Source organism: Ovis canadensis, chromosome 6 (genome assembly GCF_042477335.2).
Source record: "Ovis canadensis isolate MfBH-ARS-UI-01 breed Bighorn chromosome 6, ARS-UI_OviCan_v2, whole genome shotgun sequence".
Lineage (NCBI taxonomy): Eukaryota > Metazoa > Chordata > Mammalia > Artiodactyla > Bovidae > Ovis > Ovis canadensis.
Window position 1 is genome coordinate 40,448,667 of NC_091250.1, and position 14,634 is coordinate 40,463,300.

The 14,634-nt window shown below is 41.0% G+C and overlaps 1 long non-coding RNA gene across 1 annotated transcript in view; it reads right to left on the reverse strand.

The window, feature by feature from the left end:
- Window positions 1–1,913: 1,913 nt before the first annotated feature.
- Window positions 1,914–14,634, reverse strand: part of LOC138442371 (uncharacterized) — a 75,221-nt gene continuing 62,500 nt past the window's right edge. The window contains exon 4 of the long non-coding RNA XR_011257670.1: window positions 1,914–3,555. This is a non-coding gene — a long non-coding RNA (uncharacterized lncRNA). The remainder of the gene's footprint in view (window positions 3,556–14,634) is intronic.

Here is a 14,634-nt window from a genome sequence, read left to right on the forward strand (position 1 = left end):
AGACTAATTAGGGTTTTCAGCCTGAGTACCTTGAAGGATGAAGCTGCCATGGACTGAATTAGAGTGGGAGAGAGATGCAGGCAGAATAGCTTTCAGGAGAAAGATCAAAAGTTCAGTTTTTGGATACACAAAGGTGGCGATGTCTATTAGAACTCCACATGGAGATTTCAAGTAGAAAGTTTAATATAGGAGAGATGGATGTCACATATAAATGCAAAAGTCTTTGGAAGGTAGGAGGCATTTTAGGTCATGAGCCTAAGTGAGAGCATCAAGGAAGTAAGCATAGACAGAGAAGAGGATCAAGATTGAACTCTGGGGCTCTCTGATTGTGGGAGGTCAAGGACAAGAGAAAAAAGCAAAAAAGCAGGAAGGGAGAGTCTAGCATGTTAGAAAAACTACTAGGAGGGTGTGGCGCCTTAGAAACCAAGTGAAGAAGATGGTTCAGACAGATGAGTGTGATCAACTGTATCAACTGTTCCTGACAGGTTAAAATGAGAATCCATCCTGGGCATTAGCCCCATGAAGGCACTAATGACCTGGACAAGAGCAGTTTCAGTAGTGTGGTCTGGGAAAGCCAGATTGGAGTGGGTTGAAAAAGGAATAGGAAAAAGGGAATTTAAAATGCTTGCTACAAAGGGGCGGTAGCTAAAATAAGAAGTGAAGTCAAGGGGGGATTATTTTTAAAGATGTGGGCAATAACAGAAAATGCGATTGCTGCTAGGAATCAGGAGACAGTAAAAACTTGATCCCAGTGAGAATTAGCAATGATTTCCTTTGCTAGATAATTGACAGGATCTCGTAAAAAAGTGGAGAAATTAATTTTAATTTCGGGCACAGAAGTGTATCTATGGAAGAGGCGGGGAGGCAGCCCATGACAGTACAGATGCTCTTCATGGTTAGATGGGTCGTGGGAGCCTGAGAAAGTTCTCTTTTGATTATTTCAATTTTCCTCAGACAGCTTTGCTTTCCTTGACCATGACACAAATCTCTCAACCTGAATGCTGTTAGCATCACAAGAAAACACCTCACTCAGCAGCTCATCTGCAACTTGAGACCTCACTGGGTGTGGGGCAACATCCATGCCCAGTCCATCCCAGCCACCACAAGAGGGACCCAGAACACACACACAGCCAAGAACAGAGGACACAGCAGGAGAATCTCTAGCTGCATTTTAGTATTTGCGGCACTGCTATTTTCTGCAATTATAACAAAACAGATTAACTGTGGAAAGCCCCAACTGTGACGTTAAAGACTACATTGCTCAAACTCTCCTTTCTTTCTGTGAGAATTTGGTTAAATTAACCTATTCAGTACTCTTTTTTCATCTATGGATAGTAGGAGTCTACGCTTCCCTCTGTCCATTCTGGCTTCCCAAATGTGGAGATTTGAGCTCCTCTTCCAGTCCATTAGATGTCCAAAGATACGCAGGGCCTGGTTATTGCAAGGATGCATGCTCATGGGGGAAACTCATGAGGTCTCAAATCATCGGCAAAGAGCAGATCTCCTCCAGTAGTGAAGCAGCCAGACACAGAGTCACTCAGGGCTCCTGCATCCAGTCTCCATATTGGATGTTTTCACCATGGCCCATTTCCTAGGCCTCGGCTCCAGCTACTTCCTAGCCCAAGAGCAATTCTTAAACGGTTTCAGGAGGGGCACACCCATTTGATATCTGAACCAAAGCCCCTTCATTTTTCTCTTCCTCATCTCCCTTAGTTTCCCTGGTTTAAGCACAAGAGTGGTACATCCCTCCACCACTACCCACAAACTTGCCGTATGGTCCCTACCGTGCTGCCAGGGCAGAGAAGCAGAGCAGTGAAAACTAAGCAAATTACAAAGCTCTCAGATTCCACTCTCCTCACCAACACCTGCCCTGATGCTTCTCCTTGTCCATCTTGATTCAGACATGTGAATTATTTGCTTTCTTCCAAAAGTTTTTTTTTAATTAATTAATTTATTTTAATTAGAGGCTAATTGCTTTACAATATTGTGGTGGTTTTTGCCATACATTGACATGAATCAGCCACGGGTATACATGTGTCCCCCATCTCGAAACCCTTCTCCCTCCTCCCTCCCCATCCCATCCTTCTGGGTTGTCCCAGTGCACTGGCTTTGAGTGCCCTGTTTCATACTTCCAACTTGGACCGGTGATCTGTTTCACATATGGTAATATACATGTTTCGATGCTATTCTACTGTGAATTATAATGGAACATTTTGAATCTGCTAGAAGCTAAATCATCTGATTACTCCTAATCAATAATTAAAATGCAAGAATGTTAATCACAGGTCCTGGTTTTCTCTCTGCTCAACCCACATCAAAATGGTATTCAGGTATTCTTTATATATACAGAGTGGAGAAGCAAAGTCACTGATCACTAAAGTAGTATGATTAAAAGGAGATCTAAAGGCTTCTCAAAAAATACCTCCTCTGTTTCCCTGAACATTGTTTTGTTAATGAGAGCTATATGGGTTAAGGCTTTACAGCTCCAGAAAAGTGTTAGCTGCTCAGTCATGTCTGACTCTTTGCAACCCCATGGACTCCTCTGTCCATAGGGACCCTTCAGGCAAGAATATGGGAGTGGATTGCCCTCCTGTATTGCAGGCAGACTCTTTATCATCTGAGTCACCAGCGAAGCCCATACCTCCAGAAGGTCTGTATTAACAGGGAAATGCACAACCCTGGAATAAAGCCCATTTCATTAACCAATCAAATCAAAACTTTCAAAGGGTTGGAAAAGAAAGGTCAGAAACTTGAAATAAAATATGGGTTGTACAGTGGGCACGTGAGGATGCTGGGCTCCTGATAAGGGTTGTATCTCGAGGACCTGGAAACACGAGGCTCCCAAACGTAACTCTTATAATTCCAATTCACTGTGCAATGAGAGAGGATGTTTCACTGATGATGGTTATGATGATGATGATAAGATAGCTTTAGCACAGAAAGCAGAATCTCAAACAACCTTCTCTGGTGTAAACTACAGAATCCCCAAAAAACTAGCCTTAATTACTTGCTAAGTGCCTGAAAGTGAACTATGTACTAATCTCTCCATATCTAAGAAAGGCCCTAAACTTTTATCTACAGTAAACACCAAGTGACAGAATGATTAGGCTGAGAAATGAAAGGAAATTATTATTTATTATTCTGGATGAAATCACTCAGGTTGTTGCTGCTTTCAGAAGAAGGCAGATTCGATCTTCACAGCAGCTTGCTTCACACTTTTTCTCCCTGGGCAATCTCATCCATCCCCGTGATTCTCTCAAGCACTCTCTCCATAATTCCTGCAGCCACCAGCAGGTTGGTGGTGGACCATTGGGTGAGAGTTCTCTGCCATGATGTCCCAGGACCTAACATACTGAAGTGTGAAGCCAGAGGAAAAGAAATAGATGGTGCTCTGACCTATTCTTAAGAAATGTAGCATAACAACAACCTATTTGATCCATCCAGCAAAACTTCAAAACCGAAGGATGCATTGCCTGCGAACTCTGGAGGGAGTGGAGAAGGGCTTGTTCAAAAAGCTCAGCCTTTCAGCTGTGAGCCTCTGCTGGTTAGTTTGCCCTGAAACATGAAAACCGAGAAGGAAGATTAATGTGTCATAATCAAATGAAGAATATTTTTACCTAGAAATACAACCAATACCCAAACAAAGAATATAGTAAACTCATTTCTAACTGGTAGGCACAGCAAAGACATAGCAATTAAAGTTTAAAAATAAAAATTTCCAATATAAGTCAAGAATTTTTTTTCAAGCAAGTGCTATTGTTATTTCTAGTTTTCATCCTTACACTGAAGAAAACGTCAAACTTCCACATTTTACAAACTTCAAACATTTATTATGAATGTTTATAAATTCCTGGCCTTATAACTGTGTACTATTTTTTTTTTCTCCAAAACTTAACTGCTTCAGAATAATAGCATAGGCATTTAACCACTTCTTTGCAGTTAATTGGGCTTCCCAGGTGGCACTAATGGCAAAGAACCCACCTGCCAATGCAGGAGATTGAGACACAGGTTCAGTCCCTGGGTTGGAAAGATTCCCTGGAGGAGAGCATGGAAACCTACGCTGGAGTACGCACTAATTTGCCTCCTTACACTCTTGTTTGCCTCTGCAAGCACCTCACACAGCTCCTTACCAGCCAGCCGTGGCAGCATTTTCTACTTAGATGTCTGACGTTCCTCCCATCAGGTTTATTTTTCCCAAGCCCCCAACTCCCTTTTCCCTAAGTTCCTCTTTCAGTTCTAGCCACTATCCCTAGATAATATTGTCCAAATTGCATCCTTATACAAGGATGATGCCCAGATATGTAAATCACACCAGGATTCCTAGTGTCCAGACCCTCACCGCCAACTGCCTGTGAACTACTCCCACTAGACAAGCCCATCGCAAGCGCAATAAGCTCTGGTAGGAATTTATCCTCTCCATCTCAAAAGGTGTTCTTGTGTGATACCTATTTCCAAAATACTCTCTCAAAATCTTGATATCATCTTTAAATCATCTTCTCGTTGTCCATGGTAAATACAGTTTCATGCCCATTAATTTTTTCCTTCTCATTCTTCACAATCCTCCAACTTTTCATGTACATGAACCCTGCCCATAGTCAGACTCTTGCTTCTCAACTATAATCACAGTCTAACTGATTTCCTGCCCCCCTGTATGTGTCCCCTTCTGAATGACCTTTCCCTCTGATCTCAAAATTAATTTCCTTTCCCACTCTTACTAAACTTCCCATGCATAAAATTAAAATCTACTCTTTGTTATCTAGCATACCTTGGCTCCAGTCTTTTATTCTAGGTTATTCTCCTACCACAATCCCACAACCCTATCACTTGTTGAAATAATAACTACATCTGCATTAGCCAGAATGGACAAAATTATGCTATAGTAACAATCCCAAAACCTCACTAGCTTTCAACAAGGGTTTAGGTCTTGCTTATGATTCCAGTCTTTGAAGTAGACTGCATCTTCCTCCATGCTGTCTTTATTTAAGTAAGTGTTAGTCACTCAGTCATGTCCAACTCTTTGTGATCCCATGAATTGTAGCCTGCCAGGCTCCTCTGTCCATGGAATTCTCCAGGCAAGAATACTGGAGTGGGTTGCCATTCCATTCTCCAGGGGATCTTTCCAACCCAGGGATAGAATCTAGGTCTCCTGCATTGCAGGCAAATTCTTTACCATCTGGGCTTCCCTCATAGCTTAGTTGGTAAAGAATCTGCCTGCAGAGCAGGAGAACCCCGGTTCAATTCCTGGGTCAGGAAGATCCTCTGGAGAAGGGATAGGATATCCACTCCTGAATTCTTGGGCTTCCCTTATAGCTCAGCTGGTAAGATTCCACCTGCAAAGTAAGAGACCTGGGTTCAATCCCTGGGTTGGGAAGATCCCCTGGAGAAGGAAAAGGCTACCAACTCCAGTATTCTGGCCTGGAGAATTCTAAGGATTGTATAATCTTTGGGGTTGCATAGAGTCAGACGGGACTTTCACTTTCACTTTTCTTTACCATCTGAGCCACCAGGGAAGCTCTGTCTTTATTTAAGGTTCCAGATAAAGGAGGCCTGCCTGGAACTTGACAGTCTTAGGACAGAGGGAAAAGAGGGATGGCTCTTTAAATTTCTCTCCATATTTCATTGGTCAAGGCAAGTCAAATGGCTGTGCCTGGTATTAATGGGACAAGAGTTATAATTCTCCTGCATGGAAGGTCCCAACAGAGAGTGTCAGCAAATATTTTGGAAAATAATACAATCTACCATACCATCATTAAAGTACAACATAAATCCCACCATCCTTTCAGTGTTTTTCTTCTTCTAGACCACAGTATCTCAACAGCACCACTATTAACAGTTTGGGCCAGATAATTCTTAGTTGTGGGATTTGTCTGATCATTGTAGAATGTTTAGCAGCATGCCTAGCCTCAACCTACTCCAAAAGTAAAAGTGTTAGTCGCTCAGTCATGTCCGCCAGGCTCCTGTCCATGGGTTTAGCCAGGCAAGAATACTGGAGTGGGTAGTGATTCCCTTCTCCAGGGCATCTTCCCACACTGCTGGCAGAATCTTCACCATTTGAGCCACCAGGGAAGGGAAAGACCCAACCTACTCCAAAGCTAGCTCCAAACATGTTCACCCACCATGCCAATCAAAAATGGCTCCAGACCTTCAGAAATGTTCCCTGGAGGGGTGAAATCACTAGCAGTCAGTAACCACTGGTCTAGTCTATGAGTCCCTAAGGAATAGACTGTATCTTAGCTGTGACTTAGCATCCTGGCACTAACTCCTATGGTACCTGTTTAATCATTGTCATCAAAACAGAATTACAATTTCAGGACAAGATTTTCTTTATTAAAAAATCAAAAGCAATGTTTGTCTCTCAGGTTTCTTTAGGGAAAAAAACATAAATTTTAGAGACAGGAAGGCCAAAGCTTCTGGCTTCAACACTCCATAAAATTCTGGGAATGCTGCTTAACCTCAGTTTCTTCATCTTCAAAATGGGCACAGCAGCATTCCCCTTGCAGTTTTGTGATGATGAGTGGATGCAAATTGCTTGGTGTTTGGTGTCTGCTCAGTAAATGGCAGCTATCGTCATCATCACCATCAGCACAGCATCCCTTCCTCCATAACACCCTTGAATATGAGATGTTCAAAAATCTATCTGCCCTCGTGCATAGAAATGCCAAATGTTACTCACAGAAAGAGAACAGCATGGTCCCACAAAATACCACCTATGTTTGTTTCTCCATAAATAAGACTTGTTGTCAAGAAACTTGAGCTCAGTGCTCGTGGCTCTGCCACGAAACACATAAGCTTGGATATGAGCAACAGGTTTTTTTGCAGCACTTTCCTGGATGTCAGCAGAATCTCACAAATCAGGCAAGAAAAGTCCAAAACATATGCCCTCAGCAACTTGCCAAAAATCAATAAAAGGAACTGTGAGTAGAGCCAAAATCAAGGAGGCAGGCAGCAGTGTCGGGCTGCAAACCCCAATACATTCACATGGAAATGCGTTTCCTTTCAGTAAAAACCATTCCAACTAATGAAAAGAACCTTCATGCAGCTACCTATCATATAGGCAGGAGCTTCAAAATGATAAATATCCTGGATTTTTTGAAAAAAATGCAACCATTTGGAACAAGATATGTTGACAACTAGTGGTTCTGTGCATAGTAAGTATAACTCAGCATGGAAGAACTGGCCTTTTATAATGAAGTAACATATTGTGATGTTATCAAGACAGGCATTTTTATATCAAGTGAAAAATATCTCGTTTTCTGGTTAAGAAGTGAACGCATGGCATGGCAATCAACATAAGTTTAAAATACAGAAAATAATAGAAGAGATCTCAGTTTATAAAAGATAGACTGTGTGTTCTTTTTTCAGAAGACTAGGGTCTCCTGGCTGGCCATACGAAATGTAAAGGGTTTGCGGCTTTGTGTGTTAGCTGTTTGTTTTTTTTGTTTGTTTTTTTTTTTTTAAACAATTGTGAGACTTTCAAGCTGGTAGGATTTCAACCGATGGCCTTGGAGACTTAAACGCTTGAATTCCCAGCATTAGGAGCAAATGCTGTAGCAGCATCAACAGGGAAAGCTCCTGTTCCATCAGAGCTGGGATTTCAATCCAGAGGCTGTTGTGATTCAGCCTGTTTCTTCAGTGAACCTGGGGTCAGCCGGCTTCAAAGATTAAGCTTGTTTGACCCTGCACGTCAACACTCAGAACGACGCTGCCTTGGCCACGGGGTCGCAGCGTCCTAGTCCCTGCTGGCTGTAAGTGGATCCTAGCCGCCCTCCCCGCCTCGCCCACCACCGCATCTCCTCCTCTGCCCCCGGGTACCAGACTGCCCTCTGGCCCAAGGTTGCTCTCTCCTCTCTAACAGAGCTGTAGTAACCAAAGGACTTCGGCAACAACGGGCTCCACTCAAAACTGTGTTTCCTTCACTTGCAACACTCAACCTTGATGATTTAATGAGCCCCAAAGGGCAGCCTCTGCATAGCTTACTGAATTCTAATTAGATAATTAAACCAGAAAGCAAAAATCTTTACTTTTGTAGGGATGAAACACAGGCTGATGTTTTATTGTGTGCAACTAACATTCCACAAGCAAAGCATTCCCAAACGTTTTTCAAAATAAATAAACATTCAGTTCCAAACTCAGAAATTAATACTTGTTTTCCCCCACGTTCTGGGACTGTCATATGATATATTTTTTTAAAGAATTGAGAAAGAATAAATACAGAGATCTTCATACATGCATGTATTTAGTCGGTAAATATTTATTTATTCAACACCACTCTGTGCCAGCCACTGTTCTGAGCTCCCAATAGCGATAAACTTCTAAAGTCTCCTCTGAGTGCTGATTTAAATATAAAGTAATGATAACCACAGCAAACATTTATTTCCATAATTTAGGCTAAAAATAGAAACATTTCAGCCTTTATTTTTCATGTTCATTTACCTCGACCTCACTATTCCAACATGAGTAACCAGCCACTCACACGTATTGCCTAGTGTGCTTTAGCTTTTATACACTTTGTGACTCTTCCGACTGTGGACGATTTGCAAAGGAAATGAAAGTTATTTCTCAGGAAGTAGTTTTCACATAAAAGCAAAAGTGAAGGCCTAAGAATATGGCTCTTTCTTCAGTGCTAATGCACTTGCATAAGGAAAGTGGTTTTAACTGAAAGTAAAAATTACTGACAGGAACTCATTGCAGTTCTATTCTGGAAGGCTTTGAAGGAGAATGAGACAACTTTCAGTTGTCAAAAACAGGAGGGAGTAGAACATTGAGACAAAAAGACTTAAAGAAAACATTTTTAAAGAGGGAAAACCTGGGTTTGTTTTTTTTTTTTCTCCTTTCTTCCATCCACCCTAAAAAAAAATACAGAACTTTATTATTCAGTTTTCCATTGCTTTTGTAAAAATGTTTAAAATACTGTTCAAATTACCCTATATGTTTTTAATTTTCCCTTATTTTCTTTCTTTGCAGATCCATGTTGCTTGTTCTTTTTGGGAAGAGGACTAACAACATTTTTGCTGAGAAAGTAAGTCAGAATTAGATATTACCTTTTTTTCTTCTTTCTTCATTCCTAATTGATTTCCTCAGAAAATTAGTGGACCCTATTGATATTCTCAAAGCAAATTTTTGACCAGTCAGTGCTAACCAAAAGTATCACAGAATAACGCTAGGCTGTTCTGCACAATGGCAGACACCAGGTGGAAACGCAAAACATTCAAGCTTCTGAAAATTTCCCAAATAATTGTTTCACATGAACAAATTCTATGAATTATTAGATATGAACTTTTCACTTTTAACCTGAAGGTGTGCTTTTATAACAGTTGTAGGGCTAGAAATAAAATTTTGATGATCTTACAAAGACTTCTTGAGTTTAGCTTTCTCCAAAAGGAAGACATAAATTCATTACAGTTGACTGAGACAATGACATCATAGCATGGACTATCTTGATGTTTTCCACTGTGGTAGGCTTGAAAGAGAAGTGGGATCCAAGAACAAACGTGATCAAGTCCCGTTTCTGGGCCATTCTACCATGTTTCCTCTTCTCCAAATATCATTAGCCATTTTAGACTCACTGACACACACACACACACACACACACACACACACACCCCTCAAAGATTTAAGTCACTTGTCAAGAACAGAACGTTGTCTTATTTTATTTAGTGACAATTTCCACTATAGAATTTACCAAACTATCTTTTGAACTGTATATTGGCTTAAATAGGGCAACTTTTGCTTTAGAATACAAACAATAACTCTCCTTTCAAGGTTTAATTTGATTGACATCAAAACTCACTCTAATGATGATGAGCATCCACACTGAGAAGCTCTCCACGGAAGACCCTGTATTCAACTCTCAGAATCTGAGTGTCAGAGAGAACACAACACAGGCCTGAGACAGGCCAGGGCTGAAACCTGAGCCCTGAGTCACAGATCTGCACACTGAGCAGAGTCGATGTAAGTGATATAGGAAGCCAGGTGCAGTCCGGGGGAAAGGGGCTGATAGAAACAAAACTCAGGAAAGCCGATTGCAAAGTAGGGTTAAAATTCAGGCCTAGAAGGGAAATGTAATGAGAATGAGAAACCCAGGCAAACGCAAATGAGGCCGACACGGTGAACACTGGATAATTAGGCTGCAACAGGAGGCAAATGTCCCACGGGCAGCAGGAGCTGCATTCAAACCGAACACCAGAAATGTCTGTTTCAAACTATTTCCAGACCCCACTCACTGATGAGAACACAGCCCCTGGGGTCCTGCCAGTCCAGCTCATCAATGGTTCAAACAGCAGGCAGGAGTTTAACTGCTGCAGCAGACTCTCAGTGCAGCCCCACAGCCTCCTATCTAAAACCTCGGGGCTATATGTGTTTTGCAGTTTAGAATTTTTCAGATATTAGAAAGCATGAAACAACTCGTATGGATCGCCAAAGGAATTATGCTGAGTGAACAAAGCCAGTCACCAAAGACCACATAATGTACAATTCTATTTATCTAGCATTTTAGAAATGACAAACTTGTAGAGGTAGAAAACATACAAGTGGTTGGTTGCCAGGGGCTAGGGAGAGGGCTGGTGAGGGAGGTATCTGTGTCTATAATAGGGGAGCGCAAGAGATCCTTAGGATGAGCTGTATTGCATCTGACTGTGGTGGTAGCCACACAAATCTGTACATAATAGAATCGCAAGGAACTAAAGGGAGTGTATGCAAAACTGATGAAATCTATATAAAGCCCATATGTGCTCAGTCGCTCAGTCGTGTCTGATTCTTTGCAGCCCCAACTGAGCCTGCCAAGCTCCTCTGTCCACAGAATTTTCCAAGCAAGAATACTGCAGTGAGGCGCCATTTCCTACTCCAGGGGATCTTCCCCACTTAGGGGTCGAACTCGTGTCTCTTGCATCTCCTGATTGGTAGGCGGATTCTTTACAACCAAAGCCACCTGGGAAGCCCAATAAAGTTCATGGATTGTATCAAAGTCAGTCTCCTGGTTGTGATGTTGTACCACAGTTACAAATATGACCATGGGGGAAATTAAGTGAAGAGTATACTACATGTATTCTTTCTTACAACTGCAAACAGATATACAAGTCTCAAATTTTTTTAAAAAAAATTAAAGAAACATTAAGAAAGCAATAAAATACATATTCAGAATATTAGGTAACACTCCAAACAATGTCAAACACATGAATATTTCTGCAGAAAAGCATGTGACTATTCACACCAAGTGAAATGCAGGTTATAAATAGACTTCAGTCAGCTGGGGTCAGGTTTTATGACCACATGAGTTTGGTCAGGTATTGCTGCCAAATCAGCCATGAAAACACTTTGGTTCTTCAGAGCTTTTTGGATTTGGAGCTACAGATAAAGAATTATAACTGCAAGTCCCACTCTGGTCTCATGGAGAAAGGCAATGATGGATACCACTGACTGGTCTATTTTTTATGCCCTGTTTCCCTTCCTTATTTCATATTCTGTAGAGAAGAATCGGGGGGATTGAAAATTTTAATATAATACTTCAATCACACAAGGTTTGAGAAAAAGCTATTTTGTTGTATCCTTTTGAGAAGGCAGTCAGCCATTCCCAGAATTGAATATGAGGGATGGAGCTATGTGGGAAAGGCAAGATCAGCCTGGAATAGAACATTCCTGAACCTGTCCTAGGGTATCACCTTAGCACCATTTTGTCATCTGTTTGGTGATGAATTTTCAAGACTTTAGAAGTTTCTAAATTCAAAAATAGCATATGTAGAATCAGTACACATACATGTAGAATTAACTGTTGCTGCTGCTGCTTCGTCACTTCAGTCGTGTCTGACTATTTGTAACCCAATGGACTGCGGCCCACCAGTCTCCTCTGTCCATGGAATTCTCCAGGCAAGAATACTGGAGTGAGTGGCCATGCCCTCCTCCAGGGGATCTTCCCAACCCAGGGATCAAACTCATGTCTCCTGCATTGCAGGCAGATTCTTTATTGCTGAGCCACCAGGGAAGCCTGTAGAATTAACTAACTGACATTATTTACCACTTTGTATTATACATTTCTCTGCTCCTTCACTAGGTTCCTTCACTCTGGTCACTCACTAGGGTGGAAAAGAGGGATTTGACCCTATCTGCAATGTTTGACCACATGTAGATGCCTCATAGGTATGCAGCTTTCCAGCATTCCATAATGACAGGCATTCAAATTTTGTAGTGGATCGCATTCCAATTAAATTGGAATTCAAACAGTATGGTAGAAACCTAATTCATTCATCTTAACCCAAGTCTTCAGATGTTCCTCTGCTCTGTGCTATCCTCCACACTATGGTCAATTTATTCTACGAAAATACAAAGGTAACTACGTTGCTGTCTTTTGGGGCCCTTGCTGCTTACAGAATAGTGTCTGAGCTCCCTAGGGTGAAAACAGAAACCCTTGATGATCTGGCGGCAGTGGGTCACAGTCGAGAGTCACATCCCCCTGTCCTGCTCATTCCAGATTGGGCCTCTGCCACATTAAGGATGCCCCATTTCCTGAATAAGTCAACACTTCCTCACCCTTTTGCTTTTGCACATGTCCCTCTCTCTTTAAAAGAAAATGTTTTTAATTGAAGTATAATTACCCATGTTGTGCTAGTTTCAAGTGTACAGCAGTGACTCAGTTATATATATATATATATATTGTTTTTCAGATTCTTTTCCATTACAGATTAATAAAGATATTGAGTATAGTTCCTTGTACTATACGATAGGTCCTTGTTGGTTATCTATTTTACAGATATATATATATATATATATATATATATATATAGTATGTCTATGTTAATACCAAACTCCTAACTTATCCCTCCCCCTACTCTTCCTCTTTGGTAACCATAAGATTGTTTTCTATGTCTGTAAGTCTGTTTCTGTTTTGTAAACAAGTTCACATGTATCATTTTTTTTAGATTCCACAAATAAGTAATAGCATATATTTGTCTTTCTCTGGATATTCTTCTCTTGAACACCATTCTTCCCATTTATCTGGCCAACTCTGTCTAGAAAGGTGCCATTTTCTCCTGGAAGCCTGTGAAATATCCCCTTTCCTCTCCATCCAACCTTGTCTGGATGAAGAGCCCAGATGCACCTCTGTATCAAAGCACTCTTCATGCTACATGGATCGTTATGCACCTTAATGTGGGGAACTGAATATTTTTTCTTTCCCAGAACTTAGCCTACTGCCTGACACTGAGTAACTATTCAATCACTCAAGTAAGCAATCAACAAACAGTAATTTTTGTTTACTATTTTTGTTTATCCATTGGCCTGCTAAGCTCCTCTGTCCATGGGATTCCCCAGGCAAGAATACTGGAGTTGCCATTTCCTTCTCCAGGGTATCTTCCTGACTCAGGGATCAAACCTGCTTTTCCTAAACTGGAAGGCAGATTCTTTACTACTGAGCCACCAGGTAAGCCCCTTAGTAAATGTACTCATCACCAAAAAACATCAAATAAAACACGATATAGCTTGTTTAGCTTTATGACTAGTAAGCTACTTAAGTTTTCTGTAACTCAGTTTCTCCAGCTATATAACAGGAGTAACAGGGTTTTCATCCATCAGTTAGATTAAATTTGTTAGTGCATATGAAACAATGATAACTCAGCTGATCATGTAGGAAGCACTCAGCAAATATTAAAGTTACAAAGTGCAGGAGTACATTGTGGAAAACTTTAAATATACTTTCTATCCTCTAAGCCAGGGTGAGTGTGAAATGTTCTTAAACTGTAATACATTAAAGAAGCATTATTATTATAACTATGATATACAAATATCAGCATCAAATTTCTTACAAATTATTAGATGTCAAAGTACATTGTGTTTTACTGTCAAGTATTATTATTTTCTTATTTTACAAAACCTATAACCCCTATAGTTTTATTGGCCCTCAGGTAAGAAGAATATTCAATTAATCATTGAGATAATGGCTCTCTGGTAATTGTATCATTGCTTGGCTTCCTCAGTAGCTCAGTGGTAAAGAATCTGCCTACCAATGCAGGAGCTAGCTGCAGGAGACTCAGGTTCAATCCCTGGGTGGGGAGGATCCCTTGGAGGAGGAAGTGGCAACCCACTCCAGTATTCTTGTCTGAAAAATCCCATGGACAGAGGAACCTGGTGGGCTGCAGTCCATGGGGTCACAAAAAGTTGGACACAACTGAGCACGCACACACCAAATTCTTTTTAATATTTTATGCCTTATAGTTGAACAAAGTTTGTGTCATTATTCATTCATTCACACATCGTATTTTTTGATTGAACAGCTAAGTGTCAGGCAATGTTCTAGACACTGAGGAGCCACTGGTGAGCTCCAGTCCTCACATCACCTGTCCTTATGGAACTTTCAGTCTGAGAGTTGCATGAATATAAGAGTCCTTTCTGGATGAAGAGTGAGGTCTCACCTGGATAAGCATATCAGAAAAGAATCCAGGAGAAATTAGAGCTGAAGAACCCATATTTTGCTAGGAATTGCATTCAGCTGCAAACCATAGAAACCAGACTACAGTAGCTTAGACATTTTAGGGTTTTATTCTTTCACATAGGATGATGCCCAAAAGTAGGCAATCCAGGGCTCAAAGGGTAGCTCCACTAGGTTCAACAGGGACCCAGGTTCCATCTATCTTTCTGCTTTGCCAT